We start from the raw sequence: 19,731 nt of genomic DNA, 5'->3' as shown, positions 1-19,731 counted from the left end.
CTGGGGTTTTGTCTGGTTTGGGCTTGCATGGGACTTGTACATGCTGTCACCATTGTTGAGTTCATATGAGTAATTCACCAGCTGTCTGGTTGTGGTCATCCACCACCTTTGGCTCTTACAATCTTTCCACCCCTTCTTTTGCAATGATTTCTGAACCTTGGGAAGCAGAAGTTTGATAGAGGGGTCCTATTCAGGGATGAGCAGTCTGCAGCCTCTTGTTTTCTGCACATTGGTCAGTTGTGGGTTTCTGTGCTAAGTGCGTATTTTTAACATAACCACAATACAGTAATCAAAAAATCAGAAAATTAACATTGATACCTGACTATCGATTCTACCTTTAGTCCCCACTCTGTTTCATCAGATGTCCCAGTAATAAACTTTAGCACCTAGAGTCATGTGTTAAATTTAGTTGTCATTTTCCTTCAATTAGAATGGGGATAGTTTTCCAATTTTTCCTTGACTGTCATGGAGCTGACATTTTGGAAGACCTGAGTTAAATAAATCATTTTTAAAAATTAAAAAAAATATTATCAGACAGTATTACTAAGCTTTGATAAAAATTAAAAATATCTTGGAGATTGTGTAAAACCATAGTGGTTTTCTGGGAGTATCTAAGCAGTGGACGGCTTGTACAAGGCCCAGGATTCAATCTTTAGTACTCTAAAAAAAATCTTAATAGTTTACCTTCTTTTCTAAGTATGTTGTTATTAAATAAATCATTTTTAAAAATTAAAAAAAATATTATTATCAGACAGTATTACTAAGCTTTGATTTAAAATAAAAATATCTTGGAGATTGTGTAAAACCATAGTGGTTGTCTGGGAGTATCTAAGCAGTGGACGGCTTGTACAAGGCCCAGGATTCAATCTTTAGTACTCTAAAAAAAATCTTAATAGTTAGTAGTTTACCTTCTTTTAGAGGCTGAAATGGGTTTAATTGGTAGAGTACTTGCCCCTGTGCATGAAACCCTGGGCAACAACCTCAGGATTGTCAAAAATACATAAATAGCTAAATAAAATAAGGTCCGTGCCAGACTTTCTCCCCAGAGAACACATATGAGAGGGTGGGCACTGATATATAGGATCCAGTAAATTCTTTAAGAATCTTAAATTATTATAGTACATGGTCAAATTTGAGAACTTCTTAGTATGGGTTACAAGTGAGTAATAGCAACATTAACCTATAGAATAAGGGGAAAATTCCTGGGGGAAAGTATGTTTAAGCTGTGACCTTGGTGGTAGAAGTCATGTAACGTTGAAATGAGAAGCTGGAGAGGAAGCGGGCTTGAAAGGCACATTCAAATGTTTTGATTGAATTTGAAGGAGAGGCGATAAGCTTTACTTTGCTGGTTTCCATCTCTTCCAGTGGGACCTGGTGTGTGAATCTCAGTCACTGGCTTCAATAGCTAAATTTCTATTCTTATCTGGTATGTTCATAGGAAACATCCCAGGTGGCTGTTTAACAGACAGGTGAGTGTTTCTGGTTCATAGCTCTCCCTACATGTATTTTAATCATTTATAAGTTATTCATTAATTATGAAGTAGTCACTTCAAATTATATTCTTCTAGGTGTACCTTTGACCTAAACGATCTCCAGACATAAATGGAAAATTTCAGTCAGGGTGATGAGTGACATGTTTGTAAGTCCATGTGCTATGTGGACACAGAAATAGCATGTCCATGAGACATGGGGGTGTTTCATGTTGGGGTTTAGAAAGATGCCACACCGTGCTTTAGACAGATGAAAAAGAGTTAACTATAGCATGTTTTACCACATTGGTTTCACCCTACTTCAATTTCCTAATATGCAAAACAACATTGTCCCTCTTGGTCAGGGGCACTGTGCCTCCTCTGTCCTAGACACTGCACTTGAACAGCTGTGGTGTATAGAGAAGAGACATCACATCTTACTTAGTTACTCAAGGGCTGTGGACAGAATGTCCTTTGAGGCCCGTGGAATACATGGCAGTGTGCCACTGGTGGTGTGTTATGCCAGTCATCTTGATTTTTGCTTCTGCCAAAGTAGCTTTCTAAAGGTCACATTTTTAGATATGTGAAGTAACTCATTTAATGGCAACTGGAATCACAATCTGTTTTATAGTAGTTGGAGTCTGTGCCTGAAAACATCTTTTGAAATGATAACCATTTCTGCCAAGCAAGTTGCTGCATTTCCACATGGCAGCAGAGGCAAGCACTGGGCACTCCCATGGTGCAAATTGCAGAATTCCCTGGCTCTTCTTTTACTTTAACTTTAAAAACTTATTATTTGTGCCTGTGTGTGTGTGTGACGATGTGTATCTGCAGGTATGCACATCACAGCTTGCATATGGAGGTCAGAGGACAACTTTGTGGTCAGTTATTTCCTCTCATCTCTACGTGGGTCCTAGAGCTCATACTTGAGTTGCCAGCCTTGCCCTGCAAGTTCCTTTCCTCACTGAACCATCACCATCTCACTGGCCTTGCCCTTCTTTTATAAGGCCATGAATCCCATTAATAAGGGCACCACTCTCATAATTTTTTAAGAATAGATGATCTTTTATCTGTCCTTTTACAATTTCATACATGTAAGCAATGTATCTTGATTATATCCATTCTTAAATCCTCCTTTTACTCTCTTTCCCCCTTAATGTCATTTTTACAAAAGATCATCATATGCTACACACCATCATGATGTTTTTCAAAGTATGTTTTTGTGGCTCTCTCTACCACCACCCCTTTTCCCTCTTGTTACCGTCCCACCAGATTCTTTTCCTCTTTCATGTCTCATGTATCCTTGCTCCTCCCTAATGTTATCCTTTCCTGGTGTCCTTTCCAGATTTTCAGACTTTACCCATATTTACATCTGCTTGCATATATACGTGTTGGTGTTTTGTCAATTTCCTCCAAGATAAAACTGTCCATCTGGGAGGGAAGCTTGTTAAGACACAGGATTTTCTAAGGGGAGATGAAACATTCCATTCTGCAGGGAAGCTCCTTAAAGTGAAGAAGCAAACAACTCAAAGGCTTCAGGAATTCCCTGAAATTGACCAGATTCAGTAGGCTCCTCCCCCACCAGAATGTATGTAAGCAGTGAGGATTGTTGTGATACTCTCAGACCAACGGAGTTGCTCGGAAGAGGCACTCTCCAACCTGTCACACTGCCTGCAGGTTGTGCAGAGGGCTCCAGGTTTACAGCTTTCAAGAACCATCACTCATTGTGAGGTGAATTTTGGTGATGCAGCTGTTTTTGGATCATGCCTGCTCCCATAAGTAACAAAATTCATTGGTTCACCAAGTTGGATTTTGGTGATATCCTTACTTGTCTCTCATTGTTTCTGTATCTGGGGTGAGTAGATGCTGGTTCAAATTTCCCCAGGAATAAAGTCACACAGCACATGCATACATTAGAGGCTAGGATCTGTATATGAGAGAGCATACGCAGTTTTTTTCTCTCTGAGTTATGATCACCTCACTAAATATTATGCTTTCTGGAATCACTCATTTTTATGCAAATGCCATGATTTTATTTTTCTTTATAGCTGAAAAAATATTCCATTGTATATATCACATATTCTTTATCCATTCATCTGTCAATGGACACCTGAACTGGTTCAGTTTCCTTGTTACCATGAATACAGCAGCAATAAGCATGGATGTGAAGTCTTTGTAGTAGGATATAGAGTCCTTTGGGTGTATGCCCAAAGGTGGTATAGATAGTCATATGGCAGTTCTGGTTTTAATTTTTTGAGGAACCTCCATACTGATTTTCATAATGGTTGTATTGTCTCCGCCCACAACACCTCCATCATTTCTTGTCAGATTAAAAAATATTTTATTTATTATTTTTACTTTATGTGTATGAGTGTTATGCCTGCACAGGTATAAGCGCACCCGTGTTATGCAATGCCCACAGAGGTCAGCAGAGGGCATCTGATTCCCCTGGAACTGGAATTTCGGATGGTTGTTAGTGCCCATGCTGGTGCTGGGAACTGAGCCTGGGTCCTCTACAAGAGCAGCCAGCGCCCTTCACTGCTGAGCCATCTCTCCAGCCCCTTGTCAGATTTCTTGATGATAACATTCTGACTTTTGTGTCTACTCTCATAATTAATGAAATTTGAAAGACTCCTCTTAGAACTATCATATCGGCTAGTGATTTTTCAAGTATGAATCCTAGAGGAATACATTCAGACCATAGCAAGTATATAACCTGCTGTTCATGGGTGCAGTGCTGTATGAATATCAATTATTTTGGTTGGGAGTATTGTTCATTCAAATATCTTGAGTCTTGTATATTCTCTGTATTTTGTTGGTTACTGAGAGAGTCATTTTAAAATCAGTTTGTTAAACTATTTTTCCTTTAATTTTTAGTTTTTGTTTTGTGTATTTGAAAGGACTGTTAATATAAATGTAAATTTGAGAGATTACCATTATAATTTGTGCCCCTTTTCCTCAACGAACACTTATTAAATATTGTTTGTGGGTTTTATGTTTTTAAAAGAATGTGTCTCAGGGGCTGAAGGGATGGCTCAGTGGTTCAGAACACTGGTTGTTCTTGCAGAAGACCCGGGTTCAAATCCCAGCACCCACATGGCAGCTAAAAACTGTCCGTGGCTCTGACGGCCTCTTCCAACCTCCGCGGGCGTTGATCAACATGGGTGCACTTACCTACATGCAGGCAATACACACATACACATAGAATAAAAAAAAGATAAGCAAGGGCTGGAGAGATGGCTCAGCGGTTAAGAACACTGGTTGTTCCTGCAGAAGACGCAGGTTCAAATCCCAGTACCCACATGGCAGCTAACAACTGTCCGTAACTCCAGTTCCAGGGGATCTGACGTCCTCTTCTGTCTTCTGTGGGCGTTGCATAACACTGGCGCACTTACCTACATACACACTCATACACATGAAATAAAAATTATAACTAAATAAAATATTAAAAAAGGTGTCTCACTATGTTGCACATACTGACCTCTATATATGTTCCAAGGTTGTCTTGAAATCATGATATTCATGCCTCAACTTCCCATGTTCTAGAATTATTAGGGTTAAAAAGATGTTAGGGGTAAAAGTGTTTCTAACACTAGGAACACTGGAAAAGATAAATGAAGTTTGCATTTGTGTATGAGATAGCCAAGCTAACCAGACAAGAGGAAGAAATGGCTCTGGAAAACCAACGAAGCTGGTCTCAGTTGGTTCTCACTGGATCTCACAGAGATTCTCTCTAAGGATCATGCACAAGGTACCTTTGCCTTTTGCCCTAATAAATCCTGAGCTTTCTGAATACTTACAACTCCAACTTTATGCATATTCATGCATATAATTGCATTTTTTTTGTCTTTTTGAGACAGGGTGTCCCCGTAGCCCCAGCTGTCCTGGAACTCACTATGTAGACCAGGCTGGCCTCGAACCCACAAAGATCCGCCTGCCTCTGCCTCCCAAGTGCTGGGATTAAAGGCGTGTGCCACCATGCTCGGCTGTGAATATAATTGTAACAGACTGAATTGTGGGTAAAGACAGCTTCTAAGAAAGTCTCTTCCTTTCCAGGAAGGAGAATACCCAAGATAAACCCAGGGGAGAGCAAGGTGAAGAAAAATGGTAGATTAAGACTTACAAGTTCAGATACTAGAGGCAGACCGTCCGTCCATTGCTCTTTGGCTCAGTGTGTTCTCTACTCTGGATAATAATTTCTGTTTTTGCTAACTGTATATTCAAAATAAACTGACAACTTGCTCTACCTGGGCACATATGAGTTACTTTCCCCTGGGAGTACAATGACCAGGATGGCCGCCAAAGCTGAGGTTGGAGGAAACACGGGGAGACAGATGTCCCCACAGTGATTCACTATGCAGCCCACATTGGTCTTAAACTTTGCGTGTGTCCTAGCATGGCCTTCAAATCATAATTGTGCGTCAAGCTCCCAAGATCTGGAACTGCTGGTGTGCACCACCACATCTGTTCTAAAATTGGTGTCTGTCTGATATGAATGTAGCCTTTTCAGCCATTTATCCTTTTAACAATATTTTTACTAAGTTTTGAGAATTTCATACATGAGTACAATGCATTTTGATCATATTCACCCCATTCCTCCTCTAACTCCTTCCAGATCCACCCCACATCCCCACTCAACTTTGTGTCTTCTTTTTTAAATATTTTATTTATTATTTTTATGTGTATGAGTATATTGCTTGCATGTAGGAAGAGCTGATCTTAAAGGGAGGGACATTAGATAGACTGACTAGCCCTCAGTGAATGAACTTGCACTGAGGGATGTCTGGGGACACTAACTTGACATGATAGACCTTAACACAAATGACAGAATGTATGAATTCCAGTGGGGTGGGGAGCTATGGGAGGATGGCAGTGGGGAAGGGGGTGTAAAGATGATTAAGTTGTTCTGTACTGCATACATGAAAATTCAATAAAAAAAGAAAAAAAATGCACAGATTCTAATATGTACTGCCCATATATTCCTGGATGTGGGGCCATTCACTGGAGTATGACCTTCTTTAAGCAGGGGCTATGCCCTTAAAGAAAACTGACTATCCCTCCCCCAGAAGCCATCAGCTATCAATAGCTCCTCAGTGAAAGCTGGAGGCTCTTGACCCCCATCCCCTCCATGCTGGAATGTTGTCTGGCTTGATCCAGTATAGGCCTTGTGTAGGCAAACACATCATGAGTACAATGGTCCTGCTGTGTCCAGAAGACTGTTTCACTCCAGCCCTCCTCAACCTCTGCTCTTTCTGCCTCCTCTTCCTCAGTTGTCTCTCTACCTTGTGGGCAGCACCTTATTCTTACAGTTTACATGGAATATGTTAATTGATCATTTTCTTTCATTTATTCAAAGAACTAGTTAAATTTAGATCTTTATTTTGAATTCACTTTTGTCATCTCTATTTTTTCATTGACATTGTGAGTCTTTTCACATGTGATATAGTTAATTTACTCTGTAATTTTATTTTTAATTAATCCGCCAGATGTATGTGTGAATGTAGAGAGCTACGCATGTGATCTGATGAGACAGGTGTGTTTAAACAACATGGAGATCTTAATCTTATATGTCAAATGATCTCTAGCATTAAAGGAATATTTACTTAGTCTTGAAGGAGTGTCACAGTAAATGCCAATCTTAAAAAAGTATGTGTGTGTGTGTGTGTGTGTGTGTGTGTGTGTGTGTGTGTAAAGATATGCTGACATTCCAGGACATAGGTGTCAAATTTTACATAGCATGATGTAAAGAAACAGAATTCATGACAACATAGGACAATAAATAGTCTTTGTAAAAACAGGTTGGTAAAGTCTTAAAAGAGAGTATGATCTTTCAACAATAAAACAATTCAAGAACAGTCTCTGAAAGAGAATCCGAACTGTGGAATTTCTACATTGCAATAACCAAATACCAGTTTTTATAAGAATACAAAAGTAACAAATATGACAAGAAAAAGAGCACTGCAGCTAGTTCAGTACACACGTCAAGAAGCTCAGATCTGAATAGGTAACTCAAAGACCTACAGAAGGGCACGTTATAATCAAAAGGTTGAAATTTAAAATAGTGAGAAAAAGCTAATGAAAGAATTGCTTTTATACATATAAGGAATCTTTAATAGCCATTGCCTGATTTTGTAATCACAAAGCATCCCAGTATCCTGTTGTGTTAATTTATGAATTATTTTTCTCATCTCTGTTAATAAATTCCCGGCAAGAGCAAATGAAGGAAAGATTTTTTTTCGTTTTTCCTTTTTTCCTTTTGGCACATACTTGAGGCACAGTCGTCACAATGGGGAAGGCATGGTTGTGGTGGAAAGGGCTCCAGGCTGCCTGCTCATGTATCTGTAGAACAGGATACAGAGAATGGATTGGAACTGGTACCAGGTGGTCTCAAGGCAAACTCCCCAGAGAACCACTGCCTCCAGTGAAGCCCTGTTTCCCAAAGGTTCTAGAACAGTGCCACCAACTGGGGACCAAATGTTTCAGCTTGTAAATATTTGGGGGACATTTTACATCAAAACCACAAGAGTTATCTATACTTTTCTAATTAATGTTTTACAAAGTGTGATTTTTTTTTATGTTTGCACACATTTAAATCACTTTTTTTTGTTACTGTTCATTTTGAGACAGAGTCTCATTCACTATCGCAAGCTGGCATAGAACTCATGCCAAGCCTTAGTCTAAGCCTCCTTAATATTGAGCTTACAGGCGTGAGACATCACACTTAGCTCTTAGCTCTTGTTCTGTACCTTCTGAAACTAGGAGCCAAAATGAATCTTTTCTCTGTTAACTCTTGATTCTATCAAGTATTTTGTCACAACAATGAAACAAGTAATGAATACACAAGCCAAATGCAGACTTTACTAATGAGGTATTTATGATGTGTTAAAAATCCCAGTATTATATCCTGTGATATATGGCTTGGATCAGTAGGAAAAATACTGGTAACAAATTGAAAAATCTTTGGTATACGCAGTGTTTATTTAGAAACACAGAAAGTTGCTTTGGAGGCTATATATACTCTTAGTTACTTCTTGATTATTTATAATTTCAGTGCTTCCTGTCTTCAATTTTTGTGATACTGTTATTGTCCCCATAATCAAATCTTTCCTGTTCCCTCAGATTTGGAAGGAAATTAACTTTCACATGTGCCTTACTGCAAATAGCCATCACTGGAAGCTGAGCAGCATTTGCTCCTACTTTCCTCACCTCCTGCTTACTGCGCTTTCTGGCTGGGATTTCTTCCTCGTGCATCACAACAAATATTATTTTGCTCAGTAAGTCAAAGCTTTTGAGGCTGGACATTGTGCAAGCATTGATTTGGACCCTGGATATCACACCTTTGTTGAAGTCAAGATTCATTCCCCCTCCCCCCAGTGGTAGGATGGACAAGGCCTAAATTCCAGGCCCTGATGATGGCACTCATATTATGTGCTGGCGGTATTGGACAGGCACTATTGGGAGGACTGGCATTTGCAATTCGAAACTGGCACCACCTCCAGCTGACGATGTCTGTCCCATTATTTTTCTTACTTCTACCCACAAGGTATGAGCTTCCTTTCCTCCTCTGTCTTATGGAATCCTGGAATGAGAATGGACAGGGAATCAGGACATAAGAAATGCATGTTGTCCTTGGGATACAGCTGATGATGTGCTCTACTCTTTGTATCTATGTGTAACAAGAGAAGAACAAGCAGACGTGTCACATAAAGCTGATGAGACTAGACCGATTCAACTTGAATTTACCATGAACACTAAGCATTTTTATAAAATTATACCCAAGTGTGGCAAGAGATATTGTTGTGCTGAAGAACATTCATTGTTTATAAAAAATTTCACGGGGCTGGAGAGATGGCTCAGTGGTTAAGAACACTGACTGTTCTTGCAGAAGACCTGGGTTCGAATCCCAGCACCCACATGGCAGCTAACAACTGTCCGTAACTCCAGTCCCAGGGGATCCGACAGCCTCTTCTGTCCTCTGTGGGTATTGCATGACACAGGTGCACTTAACTACGTGCAGGCATAACACTCATGCACATAAAATAAAAATAATAAATAAAATATTAAAAGAATTCTGTTTAACTGCAAGTTCTGTTTTTTATTTCATAATTGGATAGAATGAATAATATCCAAATATATTCATCTTGTGAATAAATAAAAAATAATTTTAGTGGGTGTATCCAAAATATTAGATATGGTATAATTACAGTAAATATGCAATAATTGATATGCAAATTTTATTTTGCATAAGTTAATTGTATTTGCTAGAAAAACTGTAAAAAGAGGCAGTAGCAGTGAAGCCTTGCTTGGTCTTTCTGCCTACCTTTGCTATCAAGCCTGGTGATAATAGAATTGTCCAGGTGATAATAGAATTTTTCCAAAAATGTTTTCCTTTCTACAGGAAAGCTTAGACTACCTCACTGTGGTCTTTAGTTATATAAATGGCTTTTCAAGAAAGTAATCTGAGCATCTTGGTGACTTTTGTCTTTGCAGGTGATATGAATGGAAGGCTTAAAAAGCAAATTTATTGGGGCTGGAGAGATGGCTCAGCAGTTAAGAACACTGGTTGTTCTTGCAGAAGACCCGGGTTCGAAGCCCAGCACTCACATGGCAGCTAACAACTGTCCGTAACCCCAGTCCCAGGGACTCCGACAGCCTCTTCTGACCTCTGTGGGCATTGCATGACATGAGTACACTTACTTAGAATCAGGCAATACACGTATACATAGAAAATAAAAATAATAAATTAAAAAAAACAAATTTATTTCCATTACTATTTCATAAAGGAAGAGCATATTTCTCCAGTTTAAGGCTGAAGGCAGGATGGCCTACTTAGCTCATTTTCTCTTTGTATACCCCTCCTTTCCTCTTTATTTTGAAAGTTAAAAAATTTTATTATATATCTAGACAAAATATGTTTTGTTAAGTTTTAATGTTTATGTATTCCTTGAAAATTTATACATGTATGCAGTGTATCGTGATCACATCCACCCCTCATGTTTCCTCTGTTGTGGCCTTTCTCCAGGATCCTCCATTGTACCTCCCTTTCACGTCATGTCCTTATTATTTATTATTTATTTTCCTACTTAGTCCAGTTAGGATCATCCACTGGGGTGTGAGGAACCCACCAGTGACCGCACTCCCAAAGAAAAGTGACTGTCCGTCAGCAGTCATCATGTGATGCAGTGCCCACAGGGATATCCTGGAACTGGAGTGATTGTTAGTTGGCACATTGGTGCTAGGAAACAAACCTGGGTTACCTGAAAGAATAGCCAGTGCTCTTAACCTCTGAGCCACCTCTCCAGCCCTGGGATATCAGATTTTTGTCAAAGCACTTTCTTTACCTAATGAGATAATCATGAGCATTCTGTCTTTGAGTGTATTTAAGTAATAGATAACATTTGTTGATTTACCCACGTTGAACCATCCCTGCATCTCTAGAATAAAGCCAACTTGATCATGATAAGTGCTCTTTTTGATATGATCTTGAAGTTATTTTGCCAATATTTTATTGAGAATTTTTGTATCTACGTCCATCAGGGAGATCAGTCTGTAATTTTCTTTCTTTTTCCCATGTCGTTACCCAATTTCGGTATTATGGTAATAATGGATTCATAAAAAGAGCTTGAAATCCATCTTTCCTATGCTATGGAATAATTTGTATAGGATTGGTATTAGCTCTTCTTTGACGTTCTGGCAGAAGCCTGTGTTAAATCAACCTGATCAATCTGGTCCTGGGCCTTTGGAGTTAGGAGACTTTATCACTGCTTCACCCTCATTTTGTTACAGATCTGTTTTTTTTTTTTTTCTAATTTTGAAATAAAGTATCACTTTGAACCTTGGCTGGCCTGAAAGTCACTATGTAGACCATGGTGGCCTCACACGCACTGTCAGCCTCTGTCTCTTGACTGCTGGGGTTAAAGGTATGTGCCACCATGCCTGGCTTAGGGATCTATTTGTATTATTTATTTCATCTTGGTTTAATTTTGATATGTTGTATTCATCTAGAAATTCATTTCTTTACAACAGTTTTTTTTTGGTCTTTTTGAGACAGGGTCTCCCTGTAGCCACAGCTGGCCTGGAACTCACTATGTAGACCAGGCTGGCCTTGAACTCACAGAGATCCACCTGCCTCTGCCTCCCAAGTGCTAGATGAAAGGTGTGTGGCACCACGCCCGGCTAAAATAGTTTTTTATTGAGTTCTTGTACATTTCATACAATAGCCCTTAATAAAACTTAGGCCACCTTCCTCATCTATGAACCCTGCTCCCCGACACTGGATCCCATGTATTCTGCCATATGTGATAAGTCCTGTCCAGTCAAGCATTTGTTCTCAGATGTCCTTAGGTGTAAATTCATCCACTGGAGTCTAGTCAACCTATCTAAGGCCTACTCTCCCTCACTTACTAGTAAGCAGTCTCCAATAGTTCCCAGACTAGGGCTGATCTGCCACCCATTTCCCTCACTCCACTCTGGGCCCTTGTCTGATTGAGTTGGCATGGGTCCTGTGCTGGATACCACCATTGCCATGTGCAAGCTTTCAGTGACCTGAAAACCTTTGTTTCCCTATGTTCATGGACCAACTGTGGCTCTTACAATCTTTCTGCCCCCTCTTCTGCAATGGCCCCTGACCTGTGGGTGGGAAAAGTTTGATATACAAGTCCTATCCAGGGACCCACACTCTGCAATCTCTTATTCTTTAAAAGTTGGCCAGTTGTGGCCTTTTGTGTGCATCACACTGTGTTATATAAGGAAGCTTCACTGGTGAGAGTTGAGGGATGCACTAGTTTTCTCTCTATCCCCTTCCCCCCATTCTAAGGACTGGGCATCTCTCAGATGTATATTTTCCGTGTCTGACCAGTTGTGGGGTTCTGCAGTAGCCTCCATCTGTTGCAAAAAGAAGCTTCATTGATGAGTGGCATACAGTATGCTGGTCTATAAATATAAGAATCAATATTTAACATATGATAAGAAATTTCATTTGTCTAGAGATAAGACAGAGATAGGGTTTTCTCTAGGATCTATGACCTCTCCAGCCACGTGTATTTGGCTGTTTTTACAGTACCACCTGTGAGCTCACTCCCACTAAGAGGGCTTTAAGTACAGTTAGATAGCTGTTGATTACCGCTCCCCCATAACAGTGCCACTACTGGGCCAGTAGAGGTAGTTTGCTGTGACGGTCATTATGGTTATTAGGCTTTAGGACTAGGTTGTATCATTGATTGATTTTTCTCCCTTAGCAGCTTGCATAGTGTCCTCCAGAACTATGAGAGCTAGACTTCGGATAGAAGGCTTCCAGGACAGTTCCTGGTCCATTGCTCCAAGTCCTGTGTCTAAAGTATGTCCTGTCTTCAGCAGTAGGGTCTTATCTTCCATTTCTGGGAGATGATCAAGAGATCTGACAATAGCCTGTGTTATTTTGGGAGTCTCTTGGACTACTCTGACAAACCACTCAAAGGGAGGTCTCTCTCGTCTGGCGCTGTGTTTTTTGCCATACATCTTCCAGGTATACATATGCACTAATATTCTGACACCATATGTACATTTCTCAGGAGGTTTTAGAGGCAACACATTTCCCTCTGACTTCCCTAGCTCCCCAAGATCTATTCATCTCTACTGTCTCTCCTCCCAATCTGGCCTACCTCCTCCCTCCTGAGTCCAAGCATCCCCGTTATCCCCTCCTTCCCCCAATACCACCTGTTTCCCACCATCTCCCCTTTCCTGAGTTCCCTCCTGCCCCACCATATATTCCCTCCTAGCCGTACATTCCCACTTTCCCCACCTCCCCCTGATAACGTCTGTTCCTACTATCCCCCTCCTTTGGATTCTTTGTTTTCCTTTACCTCTGTGTTTCCATTTTCCTGGCTCCTGTTGTTACATCAGGATGTATATTCACATATAAGGGATTGTCACTGCAATCTGAAATTGAGGGACAACATACAACACTTGCTTTTCTGCGTTTGTGTTACTTTACTTAGTATAAAGTAAGTTGGTTTATACTCTAGTTCCATCCATTTACCTATTGTGGAGTAGAACTCCATTGTGTAAATTTACCACATTTTCATTATCCTTTCTTCATTTGAGAAACATTTAGGTTGTTTCCATTTCTTAGCTATTGTGAAGACAGCAGCACCAAACATGGATGTGCAGGTGTCTCTACAGTATGATGAGTCCTTTGGGTATATGCCAAGGAGTGGTATCACTGGATTGAGAGTTCTCCACACTGCTTTCCTTAGTGCTTGCACAACTTTGCATTCCCACCAGCAGTGAATGAATGTTCCTATTTGTCCACATCCTCACTGGCATTTGGTGTTTTTCATTCTCTTGATTTTAGTCAGTCTGACTGGGGTAAGATGGAATCTTAACGTGGTTTTTAATCTGCTTTTCTCTAATTATTAAGGATGTTGAGCCCTTTAAAGATGGTTTTTAGCCATTTTCATTCCTTTTGTTTTCTTTACAATTTTTAATTGAGTTTTTGTAATTTCATGCAATAGTTTTTAATCAAATTTAGACCCCTTCCCCCATCTTTGCCTCCCCATCCCCCCACTAGACTTCATGTTTCTTTGATTGAGAAATCTCTGTTCAGGTCTATCACCCATCTTTTTATTGGGTCATTTTTTTTTCTTGTTTCTTTGTTTTTTGAGTTCTTTGTATATTCTAGATGTTAATTCTCTGTCAAATGTGTAGCTGGTAAGGGAATTTCTCCCGCTCAGTGGGTTTCCTCTTCACTTCCTTCATTGGTTTCTTTTGCTGTACAGACTTTTTGTAGGTTAATGAGGTCCCACTCACTGATTGTTGACCTTAATGCCTGAGCAGTTGATGTCTGACTTGGAAAGTCTTTTCCTATACCTATGTCTTGGAGGGTGCTCCCTATGTTTTCTTCTAGCAGTTTCAGAGTTTCAGGTTTTGTAGTGAGGTCTTTGATCCATTTGGAGTTGACTCGTGAACGGTGAAAGATAAGGGGCTAATTTCATTGTTCTACATTGTTGAAGATGCTGTCTTTCCTCCATTGTATGTCTTGGCACCTTTGTCAAATATATAAGGTGGCTGAAATTGCATGTACTCGTGTTTGGGTCTTCTGTTGTGTTCCATTATCTATGTGTCTATTTTTGTGCTAGTACCATAATGTTTTTATGACTATAGCTCTGTAATATATTTTGAGATCTGGTATGGTGATCCCCCAGCATTGCTCTTTTTGCCCAAGATTGCTTTGGCTATTCAGGGTCTTCTGTGATTCCATATGAATTGTAGGGTGATTTTTTTTTTTCTAGCTCCGTGAAGAATGTTGTGGGTATTTTGATTGACATTGCATTGAATTGATAGATTGCTTTTGGTAAGATGGTCATTGTCACAATATTAATTCTACCAATCATGAGCGTGGTAGGTCCTTCCATCTCCTGGTATCTTCCTTTATCTCTTTAAAGATTTGAAATTTTCATTGTAGAGATCTTTAGCGTGTTTGGTTAGGTTTATTCCTAAATATTTTTTTTTGAGGTTATTGTGAATGGGAAGGTTTCCTTGAATGCTTTTTCTGATTGTTTGTTATTGGTATATAGAAAGGCTACCAATTAAAAAATAATTTATTATTTTTATTTTATTTTATGTGTATGAATGTATTGCCTGCGTTGTGTAAGTGCACCCTATTGTGCAATGGCCATGGAGATCAGAAGAGGGCATCAGATTCCCTGGAACTGGAGTTACAGATGGTTGTTAGCTGTCATGTGGGTACTGGGAATCAAACCTGGGTCCTCTGCAAGAGTAGTCAGTGCTCTTAACCACTGAGCAATCTATCCAGCCCTATGGCTACTGGTTTTCGTAAGTTGATTTTGCAACCTGCCACTTTACTGACAGTGTTAATCATTTCTAGTAGTTTTCTGATAGAATTTGTGGGATTTTTATGTGTAATATCATATCGTCTTCAAATAGTGATAATTTGATCTCTTTTCCAATAAACACTTTTAATTTCCTTCTTTTGTCTTATTGCTCTTGCAAGAGTTTCAAGAACTATATTGTGAGGGAGTAGACATAGCGGACAGCCCTGTCTGGTTCCTGATTTTAATGGGAATGCTTCCAGTTTTTCTCCATCGACAAGGATGTTGGCTATGGGTTTGTTGTATATAGTTTTAATTATGTCGAGATATGTTCCCTCCAGACCAATTACTTCTAGGACTTTCAAAAAATATTTTATTTATTATTCTTATTTTATGTGTATGAGTGTATTGCCTGCTTGTGTGTGAGTGTACCCGTGTCGTGCAATGCTGCGGTTAGAAGAAGGCTTTGAATTCCCCTGGAACTGGAGTTAAGAACGGTTTGTAGCTGCCATGTAGGTGCTGGGAATTAAATCCGGGTCCTCTGCAAGGGCAGTCAGTGCTCTTAACCGCTGAGCCATCTCTCCAGCTCCTACTTCTAGGACTTTTAACATGAATGTATACTGAATTTTGTCAAAGGCCTTTTCTACATCTACTGAGATGAACATGTTCATCTTTAAGTTCATTTATATGTTTTATTACATTTATTGACTTACTTATATTAAGCCATCCCTGCACCTCTGGAATAAAGCTGACTTGATTGTAGTGGATGATCTTTTTGATGTGTGTCTGAACGTGGTTTGCAAGTTTTTTTTTTGTTGTTGAGTATCTTTGCATCTATGCGCATTAGGGATTTGGACTTATAGTTTTCTTTTTCTTTTCTTTCCTTTTTTGTTGTTGTGTCTTTACCTGGTTTTGGTATTAGAGTGATACTGGTTTCACAGACGGAGTCTGGGAGTTCTCCCTTTGTTTCTGTTGTTTTGAATAATTTAAGCAGGATTGGTTGTAGTTCTTTGAATGACTTGTAGAATTCTGCTGTGAATTTATCTGGGTGTGGGCTTTTTTCGTAAGGAGGTTTTGTATCACTGTTTCAATTTCCTTATTTATAATGCACCTGTTTAAGCTGTTGATGTCTTCTTGGTTTAACTTTGGTGGTGTCCATGACTTTAGAAATTCATTCATTTCTTTTAGATGTTCTAATTTAATGGAGTATAGATTTTTTTTCACATGAACAACTATTAATATAAACACACTTAATGTAATAACATGGAATGCAAAAGATTAGAACCATTAATAAAGTTTCTATTTTTTCAACCTTAAAAAATCATTAAAATAAAACTGAAACAGGACACAGTGACCATATAATAGTACCAGTATAATCACATTGAATAGAAAAACTTCCATCATTCTAAGGATGTGACAAAAGCAATGCCATACATTTTAAAATATTTTACTCGATTTTGTATATGTTTCATAAAGATGTGACTCAGAAGAAAGGTTTCCGATACCCACGATAAGAAAAAATGGAGTGAGAGTACCTTTGCTGAGAGCTGCTAATTCAAGTTTTTTTTTGGCCTTTTTGAGACAGAGTCTCCCTGTAGCCCCAGCTGGCCTGAACTCGCTATATAGGCTATATAGCCCCAGGCTGGCCTTGAACTCACAGACATCCGCCTGCCTCTGCCTCCTGAGTGCTGGGACTAAAGGCGTGTGCCACCATGCCGGGCCCACTAATTCACTTTTAAAGTACCTTAGGCACTCCATTATATTTTCTTTTGGGTAATTTAAACAAATTAGTAATTGTATTTGACAGATGAGTCAGGTAGTACATTATCTGTGTAGACCTGTACAGACATTTAGTAAAACATTTACACTGTTCCTTGTACCCTGTCACATTTATAAGTTAATTTTCATTTCTTCTACTTTAAAAGGCTGCCTAGGTTGTATGTACCAGGATCAAATATTTAGATATGCAAATATAGTCATAATGACTGTGTCCAATTTCATGTAATATTTGAGAAATGATACACTCAAGTGTAGTTAGATGCTTCTCTGAAGCAAAAATAATTTCATGAATATGATAAGAAACAGCCTATTCAATATAGTTTTTTAAAAATGAGGAGCACAGAGAGCAGACATAACTCTTCACTACCATGCTCTTGACTACCAAGAAATGAAGCCAAACTTTAGAAAAACACAATGCAAGAAAAGACTCAAGGTAAAAATATATTTATCATAATTGTTTGTAACCTAGACTAAGTTGTCCTGCCAGCCCAGAGTAATCTTTCAATACCATACTTGCAGTATTATAATGTTTATTTTTCAGTCTAGTACTTAGGGAGGTCACTGGGCTGCAGCAACAAAAACATTTTAGTTCTAAAGCCTTGTAGCATTGATTTCTTTGACAACTGTATTTTTACTTTAGGTATTCTGACATGTAGTTTTCTTCAGATAATGTATATCCAAACTTTTTGCAGAAACCAACAATTTGTGGTAGACATTCAAGAGCAAACTTGTAGCAGTTCAGTTTCTTGCTTAGCAAAGTGAGAGTTGATAATGTTTGCCAAGCTGTTTTGCTCTGCATTCGTCACTAACAATGTCTCTACTCTTCCTCTCTTAGCCCAGGAATGGATAAATTTACGCTTTATTATCAGAGTTGCGGTAGCCACAGTTTGTCCTAGAGTCACGACTTCCACAGCTGTGACGTGATAATCCCCAGACTTCCTCATATGCTCAAAAGATTTCAAGTATTCCCTTACAATATCCTGGGTTTTTCCTGGTGTCTGTTGTGGTTTCCCCGTTCATCTCTGATTTTGTTAATTTGGGTTTGTTTTGTTCTTTTGTTTGGTTTACTGGCCTAAGGGTCTGTCTATCTTGTTTAACTTTTCAAAGGACCAACTTTTAGATTGATTTTATTTGTGCGTGTGTGCATTTTTTTCTTTGTTTCTATTTCTTTAACTTCTGCTCTGATTTTTGTTATTTCTTCTCATCTACTAGAAGGGGTTGGTTTGTTCTTGCCTTTCCAGAGTCTTGAATTGTAGTGTTAGGTCATTTACATGTGTTTTTTCTGATTTTTTAATGTAGCACTAAGAGCTATAAACTTCCCTCTTAGGACAGCTTTTAAAGTGTCCCAGAGGTTTTGTTGTGTTGTATTCCCATTTTTATTAGCTCCTGGAGTACTTTTATTTATTTCTTCATTTCTTCTTTGACCCATTCATCATTTAGGACTGTGTTGTTTAATCTCCATGAGTTTGAATAGTTGTTAGAGCTTCTTTTGTGTTGATTATAAGCTTTGTTGCACTGTGTTCTGATATAGAAGGCATGGAATTATTTCTTTTTTTGCATTTGTTGAGATTTGTTTTGTGTCCCAGAGTGTGGTCAATTTTAGAAAAACTTACATGAACTGCTGAGTAGAAAGCCTTTAGTGCTTGAGTGGAATATTCTATAGATGTCTGTTAGATCCATTTCATGTAAGATGTCATTTAATTCAGCTGTCTCTGGGTTTATTCTTTTCTGGTTGACTTACCTATTGAAGATAGCAGGGTACTGAAGTCACCTACTATTACTGGGTTGGGGTTAATCTGTGTTTTATAGTCCTGGAGTCCTATATTTATTAAATTGGGTGCACCAGAGTTTGGTGCATATATGTTCATGATTTTAATATCTTCCTGATCAATTGCTCTTTTGATTAGAAAGAAGTGACCCTCTCTATCTCTCCCGATTAGTTTTAATTTGTAGTCTATTTTGTCAGATATTACAACTGCAACACCTGCCTTTTTCTTAGAGACATTTGCTTGGGATATTTTGTTCTCTCCTTAAACCTAAGGTCTATCCTTGAAGGTGAGATGAATTTCTTGAAGACAAGAAAAAGATGAGTTTTCTTTCTTGATCCATTCAGCTTGCCTGTGTCTTTTGATAGAGGAGTTGAGACCATTGATATTTAGTGTTATTGTTGAAAGATGTATATTGGATACTGTTATTTTAACTTCTTGGTGTTTGTGGCCCTATTTTGTGTTTCCGCTAATTATATATCACAGTCCTTTGCATTGCTTCAAGTATTCTCTGTAAGGCTGGTCTGGTGGACGTGAATTCTTTTTTTTTTTAAATTGTTGAAAGATGTATATTGGATACTGTTATTTTAACTTCTTGGTGTTTGTGGCCCTATTTTGTGTTTCCGCTAATTATATATCACAGTCCTTTGCATTGCTTCAAGTATTCTCTGTAAGGCTGGTCTGGTGGACGTGAATTCTTTTTATGATATGTCTATTCATGACATGGAAAATTTTCCATTCCCCTTCGACTATGATAGATAATTTTGCATGGTAAAGTAGTCCAGGTTGGCATTCATGTTGTTTTAGAATTGTGGATTCTTTGGGCCAGGCTCTTCTGGCTTTCATAGTTTGCACTGAAAAGTCAGCTGTAATTCTGATGGGTTTTCATTTATGTGACTTGTTTTCCTC

At 38.9% G+C, this 19,731-nt stretch overlaps 1 pseudogene; it reads left to right on the top strand.

Moving 5' to 3' along the window:
* Positions 1-19,731, top strand: part of LOC103737693 — a 48,263-nt pseudogene that overhangs the window by 7,175 nt on the left and 21,357 nt on the right.

This window comes from Nannospalax galili, unplaced genomic scaffold (genome assembly GCF_000622305.1).
Source record: "Nannospalax galili isolate Female #2095 unplaced genomic scaffold, S.galili_v1.0 scaffold818, whole genome shotgun sequence".
Classification (NCBI taxonomy): Eukaryota; Metazoa; Chordata; class Mammalia; order Rodentia; family Spalacidae; genus Nannospalax; species Nannospalax galili.
The sequence above is the reverse complement of the archived record's forward strand: the minus strand, read 5'-3'. Positions and strand labels throughout refer to the sequence as shown.